This window comes from Myotis nattereri (genome assembly GCF_964212035.1).
Source record: "Myotis nattereri genome assembly, chromosome: 1".
NCBI lineage: Eukaryota > Metazoa > Chordata > Mammalia > Chiroptera > Vespertilionidae > Myotis > Myotis nattereri.
This window is the reverse complement of record NC_138075.1, coordinates 66,830,868-66,849,687: the sequence shown is the minus strand read 5'-3', so window position 1 is coordinate 66,849,687 and position 18,820 is coordinate 66,830,868. Positions and strand designations below refer to the sequence as shown.

The following is an 18,820-nucleotide window of genomic DNA, read 5'->3' as shown; positions in this document are numbered from 1 at the left end:
AACCGGTTTCGGCGATATTTTTCTATTTAAAGAATTAATAAAAATTAGTTTATCTTTTCACATAGATGTCAAACACGCATGGTAAAAAATTAAAAAGGTATAGAAAGGTATACAGTGAAAATAAGTTGCCTTGCTCTGGCCCCTCTGTTACTCTCTCCAGAAGCAACCACTGTTATTAATTTACTAGAGGCCCAGTGCAGGAAATTCGTACACTGGCGGGAGCTGGGGGTGGGTGTGTGTGGGGGGGTCCCTCAGCCTGGCCTGTGCCCTCTCACAGTCTGGGAGCCCTCGGGGGATGTCGGACATCCTTAGCGCTGCCGCTGCCGCAGAGCCCAGCTTCTGGCTGAGCAGCGCGCCCCCTGTGGGAGTGCACTGACCACCAGGGGGCATCTCCTGCATTGAGTGCCTGCCCCCTGGTGGTCAGTGCACATCATAGCAACCGGTCGTTCTGCCATTTGGTCTATTTGCATATTAGTTTTTTATTATGTAGGATGGTGAGGTTTTTAAGGGATTTTTTGGGGGCAGAATTTTATGATTTTATTAACACAAATACAATGTGTACACAATCTGTCTATTCGTTTTCTTCGCTGCGCAGCCTGGCCTTGGGATTGGTGACTCCGATGGCCAGCTGGGCTGCTCTTTCCACAATGGCTTGTGGTTCTTCGAGGAGACATTGTGAGCAATCTCAGCACAGTGAGATTTATTGCACAGCAGCAGCACTTCAAGCTCCTTGACGTTATGGACCAGGAGCTTCCGAAAGCCACTGGGCAGCATGTGCTTTGTTGTCTTGTTGCTCCCATAGCCAATGTTGGGCATCAAGATCTGGCCCTTGAATCTTCTACGCACCCTATTGTCAATGCCTCTGGGTTTCCGCCAGTTCCGCTTAATTTTGACATATCGGTCTGACTGGTGCCTGGTGAACTTCTTGGTCCTCTTTTTGACAATCTTGGGTTTCACGAGGGGTCTGAGGGCAGCCATGGTGCCGGGTAGGAGATGGCTGCCACCTCTGTAGGCAGCGCCGAGGAAGAGAGGGGTTTAAGGGATATCTTACCCATATACTTATTTTTCTTTTATAAAAATTATTGTAGCCCAGCCCCATGGCTCAGTGGTTGAGCGTCAACCTATGAACCAGGAGGTCAGGGTTCGATTCCTGGTCGGGGCACATGCCCAGATTGCGGGCTCCATCCCCAGTAGGGGGTGTGCAGGAGCAGCTGATCCATGATTCTCTCTCATAGTTGATGTTTCTATCTCTCTCTCCCTTCCTCTCTGAAATCAATAAAAATATTAAAAAATTTATTATTGTACATGCTCTTTTGCCCCTTGTTCTTTTTTATTAACAATACGTATAAGTAAATGGCTAATGGTCTATATTCTGGATATTGTTCTAAGTACTTTCACTCATTTAATCGTCACAACAACCCTGTGCATTAGGAACCATTACTGTTTTCATTTTATATATGCAATTCAAATCTAGTATACCCTACAGAGCCTCTACAATATGAAGATTTCCCCTAGCTGTACCTATGCAGCTTTAAATATTAGGCAGCTTCTTTAACAAGTTCCCTATGAGCAGACCTTAAATGAATGGTGTGAGTGAAGCGAAAGGAAGAGTCTAGTGAAGTTTGTAACTGGAGGATTTGGTGAACAAAGAAGTTATTAACCAGAGCCTAGGGCACAGAGGGGAAACTTCTAACCTCAGTTTTCTAAGAATGGAAAGACAGAATGGGAAAATAATATTTATTTCACTGTCCTGGCGTGTACGCAAGTTAGGTAAAGGTTAGGCCCGCCTCTTCTTCCCGGAAGATGACAGGATTATGTGCACTCTTACCCTTGAGGTGGTTTGCTTGAGGGCGCCTGATAAAGCGGCTTCTCAAAACTGTGTGAGCCTAAATAAAAACAAAAACAGAAACGCCCTGGGGGGAGCGAAGGGAGCAGCTGCGGGGGCCCTCCCGAAAACGCCGAGCGGTGGGGGAAGCCCCTGGATCATGAACTGGGTGAAAGGAATGCCACCTTCCCACCCAGACGGCGGTGCCTGAACTTGGCTCAGATCCGCTAAAAAATCCTGGGAGGGACACGCGGTTGCCGCTGGGGACGTTCTACCCGCGGGATCGCCCCGGGGAGACTCCCACAGGGGTGACCCCCCACGGGATCGCCCCGGGGAGACTCCCACAGGGGTGACGGCTGGGGTCTCGGGAGGCTGGGGAGACTGCAGCCACCAGCCAACCGGCCCCAGGCGGAGGCCGCTCGCAGGGTCACAGGCGGGCGCGCTCCGCCCCAGCCCGGGTAGAGGCCTCTCGGCGGCCGGCAGGACACAAGCCCCTTTGTCCCCGCGGTGTGGAGGGCCCAGCTGCGAGGTCCGAGAGGGGAGCGGCTGGCGGCCGGCCGAGGGCACCCGCTGCGGCGGCGGCGGCGGCGGCGGCGGGAGGGGACGCTTCCCCGCCAGCCAGGGCGGGGTGAGTGACCTCCAGGGGTCTGCGGGCTCCCAGCGGGCCCTCCCGTGGCCCAGGAAACATTCCACTGTCACCTAACACGGCGCTGCTTTTGTCAGAGCCAAGTTTGTGTCTGTTGGAAGTAAAATGTAATTCACCAAGGAAGGACTGATCGGGCCAAAAGCAAGAGAAGAGGAACGGTGAGCTCCAGTTTTTACGCCCCGGGAGCTCACGCTTATGGAAACAAAGCACCCCCAGTTTGTCCAGAAGAGGAAGGAGCAGTCTAGGCAGTAGTTGCCAGGGAGGACAGGGAGGGAGAGAGCGAGGTGGGCGGCAGCCATCTATGCAGATTGGAGGCCTCAAGATGTCCCACCCAGATGGCTGGAGCTGTGGGAGTGCCACGTGGAAGAGAAGTCTGCAAAGGCTTACCGGGCAAAGACGTGAATGGAGAGGAGGAGGAAATTGCTCAAGCCAAAGACCACATCCAGTTCAACGAACAATTTTTCAATGTATTTTTACAGGCTGTGTTAGCAGTAGTCTGTCATTAAAATGAATCATTGTATTATGTATAATGTCATATGCAAAATGGATGGACATCATAAATGAGGCCCTCCAAACATTCAAGTCATCATTGTTAGGATATACTTTTGTCTACGCAAAAGGGTCCAAACTTACAGAGAATTTTTATGAGTTTGAGCCAAACTGATGACAATGCCAAGAAGCAAGATCTCAAATGCTCGTTTCTTTTACACACTTTTATTGTTTTTAATCTTCACCCGAGGATATGTTTTCCATTGATTTTTAGAGAGAGTGGAAGTTAGGGAGAGAGAGAGAGAGAGAAACCATCAATGTGAGAGACACATCGAGTGGTTGCCTCCTGCACTTACCCCACCTGATGGGGGATCAACCTGCAACCCAGGTATATGCCCTTCACCAGGAATTGAACCTGAGATGCTTCCATGTGAGGGCTGGTGCTCCAACCACTGAACATTTTAATTTTAATTAATTTTTTATTTATTTAAAAATATTTTTATTGATTTCAGAGAGGAAGGGAGAGGGAGAGAGAGGTAGAAACATTAATGATGAGATATAATCATTGATCAGCTGCCTCCTGCATGCCTCCCACCCGGGATTGAGTCCACAACCTGGGCATGTGCTCTGACAGGGAATCAAACCCACAACCTTTTGGTGCACAGGATGACGCCCAACCAACTGACCCTCCTTGGCCAGGGCTCTTTTATACATTTGGAATTAAGATTATTATATGAAGGTGGGAGAAAGCAAGGCAGGGATTGAATCATTAACAAGATTATGTGCCCTCCTGAGAATGGTTTGATTGAGGGGGTCTGATAAAGAGGCATTTCAAAAGCCTAAACAAAACAAAAAACAATGGACATGAATTGCTTAATGCAAAGATAACCTTTCATTTAGGCAAGTTACAGGCCTGAGGTATGACTATCCACCATGACTGCCCTGTTAGAAATTTATGATGAAATCACCCTTTGTGGTTACTTTTACAGCCCACACTTTGTGACCTGAGGTATATTTAGTTCAATTACTGAAATTTATAGCTAAAAAAAAAAAAAAAGAGAGCCAGAATCTTTTGTTACTTGCTCAGATGTCCATTGTAAATGCAGCAGGTATTTCTAGCACATCTTAAATTATCCTGAGTTGCAAACTTGGAGTGAAGAAAGGGTTTAATCTAATGGAAATTGAGCCCTGCAACGCACAGTAGTGTCTTCTAGAAATACGCTGAATATTATTGGATCTGTGCAGCTTTCTTCCAATTCTATTATTTTGTTTAATCAGATTGTGGGTCCTTTTTTGATAACTGGAACCAATTTGACATTACAATCATTGTTCCTAACACTCTGTTCAAGCATATACTAGCAGGATTCTTCTTATACCTTTGTAAACTTTATTATTTTTAATCCAGAAACTTTAAAATATTTAACTTACTTAACGAACAATCTTTTGCTGTGTGTTTTTAAAAGAGCTTTATACCCTGGCTGGTGTAGCTCAGTTGGTTGGGTGTCGTCCTGTGCACCAAAAGGTTGCTGGTTTGATTCCTGGACAGGTCACATGCCCTAGTTGCAGGTTTGATCCCAGTAGGGGACATGCAGGAGGCAGCCAATCAATGTTTCACTCTCACATGGATCTTTCTCCCTCCCTCTCCCTTCCTCTCTCTAAAAGTAAATAAAAATATTGGGGAAAAGAGCTTTAAATAGTAACATATTTAATGTACTTGGCAATGGTACAGGGTAGAGACTATTATCCCATTTTTTCCGAGGAGGCACAGAAAAGTTAGATAACTTTCCCTATGTTACTCACTCATAAGTGACAAAGCCTTCTGGTCTTAATTGATGCTGTAATTAGAAAATATTTCTAATGCTCAGAAAAGTTTTGAGACAAATAGAAAGCTGGGTGTGTCCGCCACCAAGTTTACCAGTAAAAATCTCACTTTATTTCCATACTTGATTTTTTGACTTTGATATTTTTCTTTGGTTGATTTCTCAGAAAGAACAGTAGTCTGAGTTTTTACAATATTCCTAGTTTCTCTATAGCATTTATTTATTTACTTGTTTATTATAATTTTTTCTTTTCTTAAGACTCAGGAGCAATCAGGGTATTGTAAATCCTGATTACGCAGACACTAATCATGAATAATGCAAACTCCAATCATCATGTTCTAATCTGTCCTCTAAAAGGAAGAACAGGTGCCTGGCTGGTGTAGCTCAGTTGGTTGAGCGTTGTCCCGTGCACCATGCAATGAAAGATTGCTGATTGGATTCCCCGTCAGGGCACATACTCGATTCCCAGTAGGAGGCAGTCGATTGTTGTTCCACTCTCACATTGGTGTTCCTATCTCTCTAAAATCAATAAAAAGCCCTGGCTGGTTTGGCTCAGTGGATACAGTGTTAGCCTGCAGACTGAAAGTTCCTGGGTTCGATGCCACTCAAGGGCACATGCCAGGGTTGTGGGCTCCATCCCTAGTAGGGGGAGTAGAGGAGGCAGACTATCCATGATTCTCTCATCATTGATGTTTCTATCTCTCTCTCTCCCTCGTTCTCTGAAATCAATAAAAATACATTTAAAAATAATAATAAAATATCGCCCGAACCCCCAAGAATATCTGACCAGCACTGCTTGTCAGAGGAACTTGACTGGAGATGTGTGTGCTGTGATGAGGGTTCATGCCTTCCTAGAGCAGGGGGGCCTTGTTAATTACCAAGCGGACCTGGAAAGCCAGCCCGTGGCGATGGGGCTATGCCTCACTTCAATGTGCCGGCTGATACCCGCTCTGGGCTGGTGCCTCTACCCTAGGGGTCCTCAAACTACGGGCCCGCGGGCCACATGCAAATACAAATACTGTATTTGTTCCCGTTTTGTTTTTTTACTTCAAAATAAGATATGTGCAGTGTGCACAGGAATTTGTTCATAGTTTTTTTTTAAACTATAGTCCGGCCCTCCAACGGTCTGAGGGACAGTGAACTGGCCCCCTGTTTAAAAAGTTTGAGGACCCCTGTGCTACACCTTCGATCACCTCAGGTCCCTGCTGCTCAGCAGATGTTAAATTTTCCTGAGGAGAACAAGGAAAAACCAATTGATTTGCAGAACTTTGGTCTCCATACTGATATTTACTCCAAAAAAAACCTTGTAAAGAGTAAAGGTGCCAGCGCTGGAAGGGAGCGGACGCAGCAGGAGGCCCTGCTGCTGCTGGAGGCCTGGAGATGTACATGGATTGGGACAAAGTGTCGGAGCACGTGGGCAGCTGGACTCAGGGTGAGTGCACCCTCCCCTTCCTGCGGCTCCCCATCGAGGAGAGCCGCACCTGGAGAACTCCCAGCCGGCCCCTTCAGCCAGTCAGGAAACCCGTCATGAGCAGGTATCCTTTCCGGCCTCTGAGGTGGAGCCCCAGTGGCATCTGCTGCAGCTAACGCGGCTTTGGAGGAGTTTTCTGGGTCCGGGAGGAGGTGCCCCTGGAACTGGTTGAAGCTCATGTCAAGAAAGTACGAGCAGCAGCTCGAGCCTCTGGGAAAGTGGATCCCACCTGCGGCCTGGAGAGCCTGCATCGCAGGCCCGGCCCGAGGAGCGGGAAAGCGTGAAGGAGCTGAAGAGGAAAAAATGGAAACAGATGCTGATGGTCAGCAAGCAGCCTGAAAAGGCAGAAAACAAAGGGGAAAACGAAGCGGATGAAGGTGATACAGCCCAAGATGGAGACAGCGAGAAGAACAGCGAGAAGGAACAGGATCGTGAAGTTAGTGAGGACGTCAAGTCAGAGGAAAAGGAGTCTGAAGAGAACAAGGAACTCACTGATACTTGTCAAGGAAGAGAAAGCGAAATTGGGAAGAAGAAAGTAGAACATGAGGTGTCCGAAGGACACGTAGCCACGGCCGCAGCAGCTGCCCTCCCCTCAGCAGCAGCCAAAGCCGAGCACCTGGCTGCCGTGGAAGAAAGATCAAGGCCCTGGTCGCGCTGCTGGTTGAGACACAGGTGAAGAAACTAAAGATCAAACTCCGGCATTTCGAGGAGCTGGAGACGATCCTGGACAGAGAGAAAGAGGCTTTAGAGCAGCAGAGGCAGCAGCTGCTCACTGGACGCCAGAACTTCCGCAGGGAGCAGCTGAAATGCGGGAATTGCGAGCCCGCCAGCAAATGGAGCAGCAGCAGGGGCAGAACCCTGCACAGGGCCACCAGCACACGGGGGGCCGGGCCTGGCGCCGCTGGGAGCAGCAGGGCACCCCGCATGCTGCCTCACCAGCAGCCCCCGCCCTACCCTCTGATGCAGCCGCAGATGCCGCCGCCCCACCCGCCCCAGCCAGGTCAGATTCCAGGCCCAGGTTCCAGGATCCGGGGCAGCCCCCGCCAGGCCGCGCGATTCCCACGGTCGCAGCCAGCATCGCCCCCCCCCGCCCCCCCCCCCCGCGCCCGCCCGGAGGGCCCCGCCCCTGCCGGGATGCCGCCATATGCCAGGAAGCATCCTAGGACCCCGGGTCACCCTCACGGCCCCCAACGGCATGTATCCCGGCCGCCTGCAGACCGAGTTCCTCTGCCTCCGGCTCCAGGCGCCCCCCCCCCCCGCCGCGCCCTGGCCTGGGGGCTGCTGGGAGCGCACGACCCCCGCCCGCCGCCCGCCGCAGGGGATCATCAGACACATTCCTCAGCTTCCTGGTCTCTTTCAGGGTTTTCCTTCTCACGGGCCAAGCACGCGTCCCATCTCCCGCTCCCCATTGCGCTGGCCTCCCCGCTCCAGCCCCGGCCCCCTGGTGTGAGGTCTCCCCGGGGACGGTGTGCCCTGGGCATGCTAGTTGTGTCTGTGCTGGTGTGGGCATTCCGGGCTCTATCATTTCGATTGTCCCGCGGTCTTGCTTTGTCTTACGTCTCTGTGGATAACGTTTTCGAATCATTTCGTTTTACTTCCTTCATTGCTTTAAGGGAGAGCATTCAAAGTTAATAGGAACCAAACTGGTGGTGGGCAGAGGGACAGCCAGCAGGGACAGCCCTAAGGCATTGCTAGTGGCCTATTCCTGCTTATCTGAGCTGAGAACGCGCTGATGGTGACGCCTCCGAGGCTTTGGCCGCCCAAAGAGGCGCCCGAATCAAAGGACGGGGAAGGGACCCCCTGGGCTTTCTCTCTACTGAGGACTCAGCGCGCCCTGCCCGCCCGCCCGCCCGCAGATCGCCCTTAGCGCCGGGAGGGAGCACGGGCCGCGCCCGCCCCTCCGGGGCCACTGGGGTGACTGGCTGGGTTGCGGTGGGTGTTTCTGTTTGCCGAGGCAGCCTGAGCTTGGAGGGCTGGCCTGGGGGAGCCGGAGGGGCATCCCTTCGTCCCTGGAACCGGCCAGGAAGGTTCTGGGCAACGCCACCCTGTGAACTAGCCCACTTGTTCCCTGCCTGTGTGCATTCCTTTTCTCTTAGAAAAAAAGAAAACCTAAGAAAAAGGAAGTAGATGGTGCTGACATTTAGCTCATGAGGAGGCTGGCCGGGGGCAGGTCCCCACGCGGCCTCTTGCAGCACCAGGGCGAGCGGACTTGAGTGAAGCGGTGCTTTCGGGTTGGGATGGGCCCAGCAGGTGGGGCCTGCCGGGCCTCGTGCCTTCCCCTCCCGCTCTGAGATCCCACATTCCGGCGAGGAGACGCCGGGTCAGGTCACGGAGCTCATGGCAGCAGAGCATGTGCTGGAGGGTCAGGTGCTCGGCCAGCCGGGGGTGGGACGCCATCCCAGAGGAAGAGCCGCGGCAATGCCTTGACTGGAGCCCACTCCTACTGCTGAGGAGATGACTTGAGACTCGGTTTCTCCACTGGCCTCCCTGCCCTCCCCGCCCTGCGTGGGTGTGGGATCGCTGTCCCCATTCCATGCCCAGAACCCCTGCCCCTCCCCTCACAGTCCCTAATGGCAGTTTCAGCCAGAATGCCAGTGGAACACCTTTTGGGGATCTTTTCTACAGGTTGTATAAGCTTTACATATGAGAGGGGATAGGTAGGTGTTTGTAAACACCTTAGAACTTTCCCCTTAACATCAGAGAGCAAATAACATGAGAAAACCACAGTGAAGATTTGCCTTTCAAGCCCTCAGTGTTGCCTCTGACCAGGCGGCCCTGGTCCCCTGGGCACTGGAGCCAGGACCTTGCTCCTCGAGTTTGTTGGGGGCTTGGATGGGAGTGAGCTTGTTACTTCTGGCGTTGAGTTCCCATGCGTTTGCCTCCAGAACAACCCCAGTGCCTTCTGACAATGGCCAGTTTTTCCCAAAGGAAACTCATTCCAAATACTTACCTTTTCCACTGGGGTCTTAGAAGGAAAATGAAATTCTGGTTCATACTGTGGACCCTTGTAACCTCAGGTTTTTAATGTGATCACTTTCAAGTTTAAAAGATCCGGGTGGTGGTGGTGGGTGGGGGAGATGAAGGCACATTTGTAATACCTTAACCAATAAAAAAATTAAAGATTTGCCGAAACCGGTTTGGCTCAGTGGATAGAGCGTCGGCCTGCGGACTGAAGGGTCCCAGGTTCGATTCTGGTCAGGGGCATGTGCCTGGGTTGCGGGCATATCCCCAGTGGGAGATGTGCAGGAGGCGGCTGATCGGTGTTTCTCTCTCATCGATGTTTCTAGCTCTCTATCTCTCTCCCTTCCTCTCTGTAAAAAATCAATAAAATATATTTAAAAAAAAATAAATTAAAGATTAAAAAAAAAAAAAGATCCGGGTGGGAATATTTTTACTGCACTGGTGACAATTCTACACAGAACCCAAATTCTTAGCACTGTTACCTTTCAGTATAAGTAGTGACTTTTTCTTTTCATGTCTTTGATCTGGTTTTGTTCCTGTAATACAGCCACTCGATTTTGTGAGGGGGGAAATAATACATGGTTTTGTACAAAACAAAACAAAAAAATAATAAAATAAAGACATTTTTTAAAAAGGAGATACAGGTAAGGATTATTCTACCTGACCATCTCTCTCTAGACTTTATACTTGAAGATCAGTTTGGCTGGATGTTAAACCTGTAGTTCACATTTTCATTGCTTTTTGGATTAAGTGTTAACTTACAAAAATACAGTAGGGGGCTTGCAGGAGGCAGCAGATGGATGATTCTCTCTCATCATTGAAGTTTCTAACTCTCTTTCCCTTCCTCTCTCTGAAATCAATAAAAACATTAAAAAAAATAGATGGCCTCAAAAAAACCCAAAAAAAACCCACAACAAAAAAGATGACCTCATATGTTCTGAGATTTGCCTCTTCTGCTTCCCTCCCTTACTTTTTTCTAAAATTGATTTTTAGAAAGAGAGGAAGGGAGGGAGACACTGATTAGTTGTTCCACTTATTTGTGCATTCATTGGCTGATTCTTGTATGTGCTCCGGCTGGGGAGTGAACCCACAGCCTTGGTGTATTTGGATGATTCTCTAACCAACTAAGCTGCCCAGCCAGGTCCCTCCCTTTCTTTTATTTGTACCTTCTTCCTATTTGACCCTGTCTCTAGGATTTCATTCCCAACAGTGTCTCCTAATTGCAGGGCTTTGTCTTGGAAGGAGCTTTGTTTGTAGTTCTGAGAGTTTATAGGGACCAGTCTACCCCATCACATGAGACTTTATTGCATCTTTGGGTGCTGTTGCATTTGCTGGTGAGCTGGATCCTGGCTTTGTTACCGGGAAACCCCTGGGTGGGCTCAGGCTGCTTGTCTTTATGTCCAATAATGAAGGCAGGGTTGAATCATATAAGACGTTTATTGAGAAGGTCAGCCAACCAAGAAGACAGGGTGCTTACAAGCATTCAAATCCTGTCTTACAGCAAGGTGTAGGGGACAGGAGTATAAAGGGGAATGGGCTAGGGCAGTGGTCGGCAAACTCATTAGTCAACAGAGCCAAATATCAACAGTACAACGATTGAAATTTCTTTTGAGAGCCAAATTTTTTAAACTTAAACTAGATAGGTAGGTACATTGTAATTAACTTAATTAGGGTACTCCTAAGCTGGCCTTTGCTAAAAATGTCCTCAATCTGAGGGGTTGACCTCAGCGAACGTACCCCGACTTCTTCTAACGCCACTTCTTCAAAATACACTCGCCCAGGCCAAAAACTGACTTCTGTGCATGGACCACGAAGTTTTAATCGCACTGTACGTGCGCACCTGCACGTGGTATTTTGTGGAAGAGCCACACTCAAAGGACCAAAGAGCTGCATGTGGTTAGCGAGCCGAGGTTTGCCGACCACTGGGCTAGGGAGAGGCTGGGAATGGAATGCAGCTACGTGCAGCCCTGGAAGTCTGCAGATGTCAGCTATTGTCCTTAGTCATCAGGCGATGAGATGATGTTGATGAGATGATATTTTGACTCCTGGTGGGTTGGTCTGACCATGCTTATGAGTTCTGCTTGCTGGATTTACAGCTGAGTCACCTCCTCAAACGATTCACACAGGCCTTGAAAAGGAAACTTAAGGCGCTTAAGCCCCTACTCACATAAGTATATATGTTCTAAGATTTAAAATAAGCCCTAACTGGTTTGGCTCAGTGGACAGAGCATTGGCCTGCGGACTGAGGGGTCCCAGGCTCGATTCCAGTCAAGGGCACATGACAGGTTGTGGGCTCGAGGAGTATGGGAGGCAGCCTATCCATGATTCTCTCTCATCATTGATGTTTCTAGCTATCTCTCCCTCTCCCTTCCTCTCTAAAATCAATAAAAATATATTTTAAAAAATATTGGCTTGACCAGTGTGGCTTAGTGGTTGAGTGTTGACCTATGAACCAGGAGGTCACGATTCAGTTCCCCGTCAGGGCACCTGCCTGGGTTGTGGGCTTGATCCCAAGTAAGGGGTGTGCAGGAAGCAGCCGATAAATTATTCTCTCTCATCATTGATGTTTCTATCTCTTATAATGTACCCCGCGAATCACACAAGGACGCCTCAAGAAGTCAAATTAAAGAGTCACATTTATTGCAAATCCGGGACTAGGAGGGAGTATTTCGCTTTCCCAAATCTCATAGTGCCCTCCCCAGCCCCAACACCAGATTTATATAGGCAAAGATCACAAAGGTATTGATTACATCCCAGGGTTTGGAATGAGGAACCTGGTTTGCACAAAGCAGTTTACAGAAGCAGACGTAAGCATGTTATCTAAATTATAGTTTTGGGTCTCCGGATCACTGAGTTGACAGAAACACACTATCTAGAGCCCTCGGGTCTTGGGACCACTGAGTCAACAGGGACACGTTATCTGGAGCCCTCTGACCTTGGGATAATTGTGCTGTCCTTCCCAGGTACAGAAGAATGTGCTTTCTAAGACCAGCATGACCACAACCAATGGGATATTCACATTACAATCAATAGGGTATTTAATCGAATTGGGATGATTTATATAATTCAGAAAATCAAAATAACTTTTCTATTATTTTAGCAAGCAAATAAGTACAGAAACCAAACAGCAGGGTTAAAGGTAAACTATAGTTTCTACCTGAGATGATTGCTACCATACTTCACTCTCTCCCTCTCCCTTCCTTTCTGAAATCAATTAAAAATACATATTTAAGATAAAATAATATGATTATTTTTCAGATTAATTCAGGCGCTCTATCTTATCTATCAGATCATAAATTACCCTATCAGCTTCCAATGAGTTGGTGATTAGGGTTCTCTTGCTTGCAGTGTTGTCAAAAGCCAAGTTCTTCCCTTCGCCTCCCTCTGCACAAAATCTGATCCCATACAAGTTTTGTAGCTGACAGGGCCTATCATCTCCTGCTTGAATTGGGGGCAGAGGAATGCCTTGCCACCCAGGTACGTGGAGATGTCATCAGTGGGTCTTTGGTTTGCTATCCCAGTTGCACTTTGTTGCCATTGTAGTCTTTACCCTCTCCACTAATTTTGCCATATATTACTTTCATTATCATCCAACCCTAAATCTTTGTTTTTTTAAATATATATTTTATTGATTTTTTTACAGAAAGGAAGGGAGAGGGTTAGAGAGTTAGAAACATCCATGAGAGAGAAGCATCGATCAGCTGCCTCCTGCACACCTCCTACAGGGGATGTGCCCGCAACCAAGGTACATGCCCTTGACCGGAATTGAACCTGGGACCCTTGAGGGTCCCAGGCCGATGCCCTATCCACTGAGCCAAATCGGTTAGGGCAAAATATGTTTTTATTGGTTTTAGAAAGAGAGGAAGGAAAAAAAAAAAAGAGAGGAAGGGAGAGAGAAACATGGATTGGTTGCCTACTACAGACCCCCTACTGGGGATCAAGCCTGCAACCTGGGCATGTGTCCTGACCAAAAATCTAACTGGTGACCTCTTGGTGCATGGGACAATGGATGTTCAACCAACTGAGCCACACTGGCCAGAACTACAAAACTTTTCTTTATAATCCAAGTAAGCGACATCTCTGGCAGCTGGCGGCAGCTACATTTGTTGGTCTCTTTTCCTTAGTGGAGAAACTGCCCCAAGCTTTTGTCCCCTAAGTGCTTGGCTGCCTCCCCTGCATCTCTACTAGATCCTTGAAGCCTTGAGACTTCAGTCCTGCTCATGACTTTGTGTTTCTATTTAGTTCAGGGTCGCAGAGATGATAATATTGTTTTTCTGAGCTCAACACTATCATTTTGGTGTTTTCTTTTTAGGTTTTATCTATTCCTGCTATGTATTTAGAGCAGAGGGAGTGCCTAAAGAGTAAACTCACAGAGCCATCTTGCCTCAAAGTATCTCAAAAACCAGTTTTGAATGCATAATGCACAATGAACTGACAAGGAGAATAAAAAATGAATAAGAAAGGGCTCCCACTCTCAGAGAGATTAAAGTCTAATGAAAGCAGATAACCTTTAACACACCACCATAAGACAGATGCAAAACTACTCTATTGGAAGTGATTGGTAGAATTCTGTGAGCCCACAAGAAGAAGCAAGGATTTCTGAGGGAGGGAACCAGGAAGGCTTCTCAGTAGTAGTGGCTTTGAAATGGATCCTTTGGAGATGTTACAGTGGGAGTGTGCATGGTGGGTTGGGAACATGGTCTTTGGAACTGGAGCATAGGCTGCTTTGGTGGAGTGTGAACGATGTACTGAGGGAAGAGGCTGGAGGTTAGCGCATAGGCTGTGGAGTTCACAGCGATTTAGCTCCAATCCCGCTTCTGCCACTGACTAGCGGTGTGAGCCTGGACAATTCACTTCATCTCTCTGAAACTTAGTTTCATCTAGGCATGCCCACGCAGGCCCTTCCCTCTCAGGCATGCATCTTAACTTTACTCTCCTGAACTCTAAGGGTCCCCATGAAACCTGCAGCCAGGGCGGCAGTGGGCTTACCCTTGAACCTGTCTCTTAGGCTTCCTATTCTCTGACTTTTCAGTAAGCTAACAGCAGTGCTGTGGTGGCTCACTTGTTTCATTCTGACTTAAAAAATATATCTTTATTGATTTCAGAGAGGAAGGGAGAGGGAGCGAGAGATAGAAACATCAATGATGAGAGGGAATCATTGATTGGCTGCCTCCTGCACCCTTCCTACTCGGGATCGAGCCTGAAACCCAGGCATGTGCCCTTGACTGGAATCGAACCTGGGACCCTTCAGTCCACAGGTCGACACTCTATCCACTGAGCCAAACCAGCTAGGGCAGTGACTTTTTTTTTTTTTATCCTCACCTGAAGATGTATTTTCCATTGATCTTTAAAGAGAGGGTGGGGGGAAAAAAAGAGAGAGAGTGGAAGGGAGGGAAAAGCGGGGGGTAGGGAGAGAGAGAGAGAGAGAGAGAGAGAGAGAGAGAGAAACATCAATGTGAGAGAGACACATTGACTAGTTGCCTCCCATAGGGGCCCCGACAGGGGCCAGGATCAAACCTGCAACTTGACCGGAAATTGAACCCGTGACCCTTCAGCCCACAGTCTAACCGGCCAGGGATCACTGTGACTTCTACCTCCCAGTGAGTCCACAGCCCAGTGTGTGCCACTTCTTGTCTACAGTGTTTCTAGGGAGCCAAAGCAGAGCACCACTAGGCTCTCTCCTCTTGCTTCTTGTACCCTAAACCTTTCCTTTGTTTCACTGTCCCCAGCTTTAATAAATGTACTTTCAAAATCACCTGAACTCATATTGTGAAATTTTTCCTACATGAAATCAGGAACCCACACAATAAAATATATATATTTTTAAATAAAATATCCTCGGGTGAGGATTAACAACAACAACAACAAACAACAACCACACACACACACACACACACACACACACACACACACACACTAAAACAAATGTGAAGCCAGAATAGAATCAGCTCCCAACACCAGAAGGGGCATCTTTCTTCACAAGGAGATGTGTGCATGTGCTCACCTCTGTGATGCTGAACTGCGGACAGCACTTTGGCACCATGCAGAAGTAGAAATGTGTGGACGATGTGCTCAACCCAGCCCTGTTCCCTCCTCAAGTCCTGGGGAGTAGAAGAGCTCCCCCTGAACCATATTCCTTTGGGGTGGACGTTTCTAAGCTGCCCTCTTCCCAGCTCCAAGGAGTGGCCTGTGTCTTTCCCAGTCTTCAGTCTCAGCACTGCTGTCCCTCCCACCAGCACTATCCCAGGGAGTACCTGACTATGTTCAAGGTTTAATGGCCCTTGGATGAGGCCACATGGTACTCCCTATAGGTTGAGGTCACATTCCAGCCATCAGGGTTCCTGATTCCACCCGATTCCAAAGTCCATGAACAGTAATTTAATATTTCTAGGGTCTTAAAATCAACTCTGCCTTTATATCCTCGGGCCAGGGATTTTTTCAAGGACCATCTGGACTCCCTAGAGTTGCTGCCAATAGAACAGAAGGGAAACTCCAGCCTGGCCCAGGTTGACCAGCCCTAGGATATCAGTGTGGCTTCCTGTGCTGTCTTCCACACACCAGGTCAGTCAACAACAGCCGGTTCCTGTGTTTCGCAGACTCCTTACAGTGGAGCCGTTCCGTTCCTCCAGGAGCTTAGAGGAAAACAGTGAGGAGGAGGAGGACTGGGGAGAGAAAGACTCATGCAAAAATAGAGAGGAAGTGAGTGATGCTGAGGGAGGAGAAATTGGTGAACAGCAGCAGGAGCAGAAAACATTAGGAATGTGGCCCTGGCCGTTTTTTTTCAGTGGTTAGAGCATTGGTGTACACTGAAGGGTCTCGAGTTCCATTCCTAGTCAAGGGCACATATCTGGGTTCCAGGTTTGATCCCCAGCCCCAGTTCAGGGCATGTGGGAGGCAATCAATGTGTCTCTCTCACATTGATGTTTCTTTCTCTCCCTCCTCCTCCTGCCTCCCTTCCACTCTCTCTAAAAAATTAATGGAAAAAATATCCCAGAGTGAGGGTTAAAAAACAAAATCAGGAGTGTGAGGGAAAGGCAGAAAGGCAGGGTTCTACTTATGACAGTATTAACTCCAGTTCCGTTTTTTATAGTCACCTGGCAAGTATGCTTAAGAAAGGAAGGAAGCTGGAAGTTTGAACTGATGATAAAAAGCCCAGTGTCTGCACAGTCCCCTTTGGGTAGAGCTGTGGGCCAACCCCCCAGGTTTCCTCTGCAACTGGGTCTCAGAGTTCAGAGTTGGGGAGACTAGCAGAGCTGAGTGGCTTTGTTGCACTCCCCTGTCCCTGAATTGAAAGAGGGTCCCCTACATTATAGTATTAAGATGCCAACAGTTCTCTGAAGATAATGCACTTTATCTTTTTCTTTCTTGGATTTTCTCTCCTTTCATTCTGCTTTGTGTCCACTTTCGGCCTGCTTGATTCTGGATAAGTCACTAAACCTTTCTGAATGTTCTGCATCTATAAAATGGAAATAAGAACACTTTTGGGGAGCTTTTTTACTAGAATGTTGAAAAGATCAAATCAGCTTTCATTTATAAAAGTGCTCTGCATATTGTAAATTACAACACAAGTATTAATTGTGATGGCTGTAACTTACAATGAAATACGTTGCTTTCCCCAACACCCAAGCTTCCCGTTTCTCAGTGTGATTGTCAGAGTATGTTTTCAGAGCTTCCCTGTCTCCTAGGCAGCAGGAAACATTTATGAGAACTTAGAAAACAACTGTTGGATCACTGGGATTAACACGGAGTCTGTATTCTCAGTGTTTTCTGTTCTATGGTGAGTGATCCACCTTGCATATTCACAACTCACAGCTTTGCTCTCCCTTCATTCAGTTTAGCAGGCATTTTAGGGTCAAACTACCCAAGAGCTATGGATTCAGGCTCTGCATACCTATTTAGAAGGAGTCTACTTGGGCCCAGGGCATCTGGACCCATGTAAATACTGAGTGTGTATGTGTGTGTGTAGGGGATGACCTTGAAAATGCTATAGAAATAAATAATGGAGTAGCAAGGACAGCCTTCTGTATCATTGTGGTGAGATAACTCTAAACCAATAGGAGAGAAGAACAGGAGAAGTAACAGGAGAAAGGAAGAGCTGATCTCTGGTAGAAATACAAGGACCAAAATCTACATAGCTAAGCAGTGACAAAAAGGGAATGAAATATTATGTAAAGATTCAAGAAGAGGGTTTGAGCCTGTTCAAGAAGCAAAAGTATATAATGAATAACATAAACTGATGAACAAAAACAGATTCAGAGACAGAGAAGCATTGATCAGACCATCAAACCTCAGAGGGAAGGTAGGGGAGGGTGGGGGTAAGGGGGAGAGATCAACCTAAGGACTTATATGTAAGCATATAGGCCTAACCAATGGACACAGACAACAGGGGGGTGAGGGCATGAGTCGGGGGGTGGGTGGGGGGGATGGGGGTAATGTGGGGATAAGGACACGTATGTAATAGCTTAATCAATAAATTTTTTTTTAAAAAAGAAGCAGAAGTAATGGGGGAAACAGATTTTTAGAATCTGTAGGTGTCTTTTTGTTCTGTTCAGAGAGACAGAGGCTTGGTGGGACTTTGGGACTATACAGAACTTTCTTGAAAAGACATGCAGATAGCATAAGGTCAGATGGCATGAGATGACCCTCAATCTGTGATTGACTTACACATGTAGATGCATAACATTTAGCTCTGATTAGAGAAGGTAATTAGAGCCTTGGCCAGTGGCTCAGTTGGATGGATTGTCCTCCCATACACCAAAAGACTGAGGATTTGATTCCTGGTCATGGCACATGTCTAGGTTACGGAGGTGCATGTGGGAAGCAGTGATTGATGTTTCTCTCTCACACCAATGTTTCTCTCTCCCTCTCGCTCTCTCAAATAAACAATAATAATAAAAAAAGAAATAGTAATTAGAAGATGGCCTGCCTCTTGTTTTAAGAGACTACTTGCTCATATGTGGAGCCCCCAGGACCATGGCTAACTATCCTATCTAATAAAAGGCTAATATGCAAATTGTCCTCTCTACTGGGAGCTCAACCAGAGGGTTGGGGGGGGGCTGCCAACTGCCTGTGGCCCCTCCCCCAGGCCAGCCCCCCGCCCGATCGACCCCCCCACCCCAAATGGGGCAGGCCAGCCAGACCCCACCCATGCACAAATTTGTGCAACAGGCCTCTAGTCAATGATAAGCTGTTAATGTAATGGCTTTGACAGTTTAAACTCATTCTGCTTTAGTGTCAGGCACAGCTGCTCTTTCCCTGAGCCTTCACACAGAGCAGTTAGAAAAACTGTAGGCTTCTCTTCCCAGTAAAAGACTAGATGTTTCCATTTATCACTCCTCCTAAGTCCACAAAGAATGAAGAAATAGGTCAAAGCTTACCCATCACTACTGTGCTTCTGAGCTGACCTTCATTAGAGGTCTTTCCATGGCCCACAATTTAGCTTTCCACTTCACTATAAGGAATTAGTCTTCCCTCCACAACCACTAGGAGGAGTCGGAGAGCAGGCCAGCCTGAGGGATGCCAGGGGCAGCTTCGCTCCACAGGGGTTTTATAAAACTCCCCCATCTCCCCACCCCACTTCCTCCCCTGACCGCAAATGCAGCCGTTAC

The 18,820-nt window shown here is 47.9% G+C and overlaps 1 pseudogene across 1 annotated transcript; it reads right to left on the bottom strand.

The window, feature by feature from the left end:
• Positions 1-571: 571 nt before the first annotated feature.
• Positions 572-1,137, bottom strand: LOC308516143 (large ribosomal subunit protein eL32-like; annotated as a pseudogene). Its single transcript has one exon. The product of its transcript is annotated as a large ribosomal subunit protein eL32-like (transcript).
• Between the last annotated feature and the right edge of the window lie 17,683 nt (positions 1,138-18,820).